The sequence below is a fragment of the Melopsittacus undulatus genome (genome assembly GCF_012275295.1).
Source record: "Melopsittacus undulatus isolate bMelUnd1 chromosome W unlocalized genomic scaffold, bMelUnd1.mat.Z SUPER_W_unloc_6, whole genome shotgun sequence".
Lineage (NCBI taxonomy): Eukaryota > Metazoa > Chordata > Aves > Psittaciformes > Psittaculidae > Melopsittacus > Melopsittacus undulatus.
This window is the reverse complement of record NW_022993948.1, coordinates 562,736-568,704: the sequence shown is the minus strand read 5'-3', so window position 1 is coordinate 568,704 and position 5,969 is coordinate 562,736.

Below are 5,969 nucleotides of genomic sequence, written 5' to 3'. Positions count from 1 at the left end.
ATTCCATTACCTATTTTATAACACTACCATCATGATGTACAGTTATTAGGTTTAGCATTTTCTAGCAGCTGCTGCAAATTTGCATGCTCTAACATCTCTTTTACAAGTGACAATTCCATACCGATAGGTGTTGTAATTATACTACGATACATGGTGTAGTTTCTTATTAGCACCTGGCTAGTAAATACGGGTGGTTTATACACAGAATCACAGCCTCTAATAATAGCTATGTTGCAAGCACATATATTCAAGTCCTTAAACACAGTCTGGTTATAGAGACTTTCCAGTTGACCCCAAGTGATGTTTTGTAAATCATTCCTTTTTCTCTTCCTCTGCCTCATTCTGCTCAGGGTCTTCAAGGTCAGCTCCTACATCTGAGGCGCTGGATTCTTTAACTTGTCTGCTCAGCTCATGGTATGGCTTGACAAACTTTGTAAGCAACCACCGCAGACCTGTAGGTAGGAGGACACAAGCATACCCCTGTGGAGACACTGTTCTCACAGGAGAATGGATATTGGGTACATGAACTCTGAATAACTCTGAAAGATACAGCAAGGCCATGAGAGGCCTGAGGAAGCTTAAGCAAGCAAGATAAGAAGAAGCTGGAATTCACTGAGTTATGAGAACTGTGGACTGTTGGCAAGCTTTCGAGGTCAAGTTCTCACACCTGTGCTTAACCAATTATATGTTAGTCACTAAGGGTCTTCAAGACAAGTATCCAGTCATGATATGCCAAATTGCTGTAGGTGTGTGTAAGCAATAGTATATAAGGAGTTAATGCTTTGCAATAAATGGCTTTTTGTCTGATCATATTGATCTCTAACTGAGTCCACTCCGTGGCAAATGGCGCCCAAACTGGGACCCTCTATATATTCACATTGAAACTGAAGAGGATGAAACGTGGTGCCGCGGGGAGGAAAGAAAAAGAAGAAATCGGCTGGACCATCAGCTGAAATCGGCTGGACCAAGATCGGGAGGTAGAAGCCTCGGAGGTGAAATCCTTGGATGGGAGCCTTGTGAGCCTGGAAGACACTGCACAGTGCAAATAAGGTGAGCAGCCAAACAGTTGGAAGGGAGGTTAAGGATGGAAAACCAGTTAAGTAAAGAAGAAGAAGCAATACTTAAGCTCTTCCAACATATCCTCTCTGTGAGAGGGACAGACTATGACAAAGCTATGCTAAAAAGATTGTTGCTCTGGAGTAAGGACTTAAAGTTAATGTTTAAATGGTTGAAGACTCGTTACTCAGAGATTGATGAGTCTACCATATTTGAGATCTCTTCATGGAATGGGGCAGGAGTTAAACTGTGGATCGCAGCCACAAAAGGCAAAGACACTGTGAAAAGTTTGTTAGTCATTTGGAGAACTGTTTTAGAGACGTTAAAGTCAAAAAATGAGATCATGGAGACCAGCGCACCCTCCCCCCCCCAGACCTCTGCCGGTTCCTGCCACAGCTGCAAAAACTGAGGATGGGGATGAAGACGATCCTTTCGACCCAGGCCCTGTTGACCCCGAGAAGGAGCCTGTGCATGTCCATCAGTTTGCTGTTGCTGATCCTGAGATTCTAATGCCTGATCATTCCGATGCTGACCTAGATAGTCCTTTTGACCTGGAGCCTATTCATCCGGAAAAGAAGCCTGATTTATATCCTTCAGATCCTCATGATAAATGGGCAGCTGTAAAGGGAGACATGAGATGGGTAGGGGATGCATGTATTGTGTACTTTCCCTGTGGTGTGTGTACTGCATCAAGACCCATGGTGGGAAGGTCTCTCGTATACTCTTATCAGGGCTATCGAGCGTACTGTAACAGACCGTGGACTTGGGACCCCATATACAACTCCTTTGATACAGTCTCTGTGATACTCATGTACTAGAAGTTGGTATGTCCATGTTTCTATCGACCCTTGGAGACCTTTATAGATATTGCTGGCCACTTCCTCCGATGTAGGCTGGCCACCTGTGTCAGAATGAGTGGGCATTTTGGTCAGTATAAAAGCCCAAGCCTCATGTGATGTGAGGGAGGCAGAGTTTATCATGTTTTATCATGTTTCCGAATTATATCCTCAGCAGGTTGTAAATTCGATAACGCAGAATAGACAAAACACAATGTCACTATTAAATCAATCGGAACCTCCATACCAAGGCAATTTTGAGTCTGTAAATGTTCTCCCACTCTCTTCCATATCCAAGTATGACATGACCCTGTTGCTGTAAACCAGTTGCAATTTTTTTTCACCCAGAACAAAAGATTCATTACTTGCTTCTCATACAAATGATATCCAGAGGATTTTAAAATTTGCTGTAAAACTATCAAATATAATTTCTGTTGGGCTGATTCTACTTGTCCCATTTTTCTAACACAATCCCATAATTCCCCATTCAACAGGTAGTTACTAACCTTTAACAGGCAAAAGTCGGTACCAATAATTCCCTGTTGGATCGCTCAGACACCACAATGTCGAGCAGTTTAGTTACCACACATGGAGGGCACCATTTGTGGCATCTGTAAAGAAAAAGGCTAAACACACACACACACACTTCTTTCACAACTAGTTCCACTTTATTCACTCAAGCATGGTAATATATAGCATACAGATACAGGTCCGATTCATGAAGCCAAACAGCAACTACATCATTCCCAGTGACTGTTTTCAGTCACTATGAATTCCATTCTATAAACTATCACTCCCCAGGCTGCTTCCCAGCCTGACCTTGCACCCAAACACTCCCTGGCTTACTCAAGACTCAGGTGCACTATCAGCAGTTCTTCTTATTCTTCTTTAATTATCCACATAGCAGAAACAGGATGGCTTGCAGTTCCCACACTCAGACTAAAGACAAAAACACAGCACTGCACCAGCTACTAAGAAGGAGAAAAGTAACTGTTACTGCTGAACCCAGGACACTACTTTATCGCAAAAAATGCTTCATGTCAGTAATTAGATTTTGAAGATGATAAAAATCTGGTAACCAGGATATTTAAGATTTAATGAACTGCGTACATCGAATGGGATACACTTCAAATAATATTAGGTACTCTACAGTTGTGTACACTGTACTGTTTCTTAAACTTCTTTACCAAAAAGAAAAAAAAAAAGTTTTACAATCTATTCAGAGTATTAAAAAAACCCAAACACTGCAATTTCAAAGCATAGAAAATTCATATGCTGACAGGTTTTTCCTGGTGTGTAGATAGTGGTTTCTATACTTTTGCTACATTTTACTCCAAAACAGTGAAAAAGCTGCAACTGTATGAAATTTCATTCTGATTTTCATATAAACAACAAATTACTGATTCATTTCCAACTGCTGGACCATTTTAGTACAGTAACTTTTTTTACTGAATACTCTCATTCCTTTTTGTGGAATTTATGTCATCTCATACTTTTAAATGATAAATTGTAATATTTGTGCAAGCACAATTTTTATTATCGCAAATTGACTATATGACAAATTATAACAAATATAACAAATTGATTTTGTACTAAATATTTTATTCTATTGTCATTCTTCTTCTTAGTTCATATGCCTTGGATTGCTCATTAGATTTTGGAGGGCTCACATAATGAAAAACATATCGGTGATATCTTTCCTGTAGTAAGTTTTAGAGGGATTAAATATTTTTTATCAAGTCTCAGTTATTCTGAGCATGTCAGTTCTTGAATGTCTGAAATTTACTTGCTTAGTTATAATTAAGAACAAAATTTGTAGGAATCAGCTCAGAGTATGCAGAACCTTGTGAAGCTGGTCTCTTTGAAATATGTCCAAATAGATATTCAAATCAATATTACAACATTAATTAGAAATGCTTTCCACATTTTATAGTGTACTTGATATGACAAGAACATTTCCTTTCAGATATAATTCTTTTTCAAAGAGTGAAAATCTTCAACTTGATAGTACTTGATGGCAAAAGAATGTTAATTGAAGTGTGTCGCAATGCTGTTGCTTGTTCACATTCACATTTAAAATAATAGAAAAAAAAATAGTAGGGAAAAGAACTATTTATCACATGGATTATTCACTAAAACAATTTCATCTTGAAAGCCCAAACTTATTCATGATGTTAGTGCTGTTACAGCACAGGTGATTTTATGCCAGCTGCTTTTCTTCCATGGGCATTGCTGTCAGAGTTTCCCTGTCATCTTGGTTAATTTATTCCATATGCCAAAAGTAATTATCCTAAATTCCATGCTGACTGCAATGATGTGAAACTGGAATTTGTCATGATGTCATAAGGGAGTCATTAATGTAAGAGTGGCTTATATTGAGTCCTGAAGACCCATGCCAATTAATCCTATTCCCATATAAAAGGTATCAATTTAACCATTCGGATGGCAAGCCTGTCAGAAATGTAATTGTCCACTGAAAGTACAAATGTGTAAATGGACATCCCAGCAAAAGGCAGCTATCTTTCAAAGTAACATTTTATATTATTCAGATCATTCTGCTTTTTTTCCTCCTCCTCATGCCCCAAGCCTGAGTCTGTTATTGGTATAAAGGTTGAAGCTCAGGCAACTTCATTGTTATGTGGAATGATCCTTACTTTCAATATTAATATATTTTGAGATTAATATATTTTGAGAAAGTCTATGAGACTCATAAATGCAGTTTTAGAATTCATATGTAATGTCACGTGCTTAACCTATAGCAACTTTTCCTCTAGTCCTGTGGCAGGTTGCAAACTATGTGAATTAATATGCATCATATTCTTTACCCTTTATTAACTTAAAGAGGTTTGCCAAGCAACTTTATTAAGAGTAATATTATCAAGAGCTTTCTTGCAAGCTGTTTTATCATATTCACATCCATATCTGCTCGAAACTTTTCACTGTCAATCAAATCTCAATAATATGCAGATGATCTGCTCATTTGGTTTAATAAAATCTCTCGGCTTATTTTCACTGCAGTCATTATGCCACATAATTGTTCTGCCACTGAGGTGAATGGCACCCAGTTGCCTGGGAGATGAGAAGAGACTATTGCTATATGAAGGATTTGTTTTTTTGCCTTTGTCTCTCCCTAGCCACTCATATATCTAAAATTAATATTGTGTTTAAATCCAGTCCTGCTATTCTTATGCAGGCTAGCATTGTTATTACTTATTATTTGGATGTGAAGTCATTTATTTTTAGTTTTGATGTCCAAGCTGTCAAGATAAATTTCAATGCATACTGCCACATATAATTTTTAAACTTGATTCAAAACCCAAGTTATGAAGAGAACATGTTCAAAGGAATGGGCTGACAGGACGTATATCTACAATTTTTATCAGGAAATCAAAGTATAGATCTTGTTATCGTTCTGTGGTGGAGATATGTTCAGTTTTTATACTTCATAATCTTTTCTGTATTGGGTGGACACTGTGATTCAGAAGCAGAAAAAAGGGGGCTATTTATGTATATGAGCAGCCCTTAGGGTGCAAAACAAAGGCATTCACTTCCAGAAATTATATAGCACAGAACTAGCTCAACTAGTGGTGTAAATTAATGAATGATTTGCACCCCATTTCCCAGTAGATTCTACTTATGATGGATGGTGGAAGTAAAAATTAGGAATCTGTCCATGTAATACAAACCGTAGCTCCATCACTGCCCAGTTTATATAGCAGTCACTGCCATGTGATAACAAACATGATCCCATATTTGGGGAGTGATTCCATCTCAGTGGTATACTCCTTAGGAGCCTAAAATACTTGTATTTTAAATTTATTCCAAACAGCAAGTACTTAATAGTTCATTTTAAACAAAATTAAAAATGAGGGCAAAATTGCCTATGAGAGAACAGGTCTATGCTTAGCTTCCCTCTTTTTTTTTATAAGTCTTGCATGGAAATCAACCTGGACTCTGTTGGTAGGTTAGAGGAAGTACTAATATTTTAAGGAAGGTGAACTTGAGGACATCTTTTGTATTTGCATAAGCATAGTATACAGATATAGAAGGATAGAGTGATTAGTTGCAATATTAACA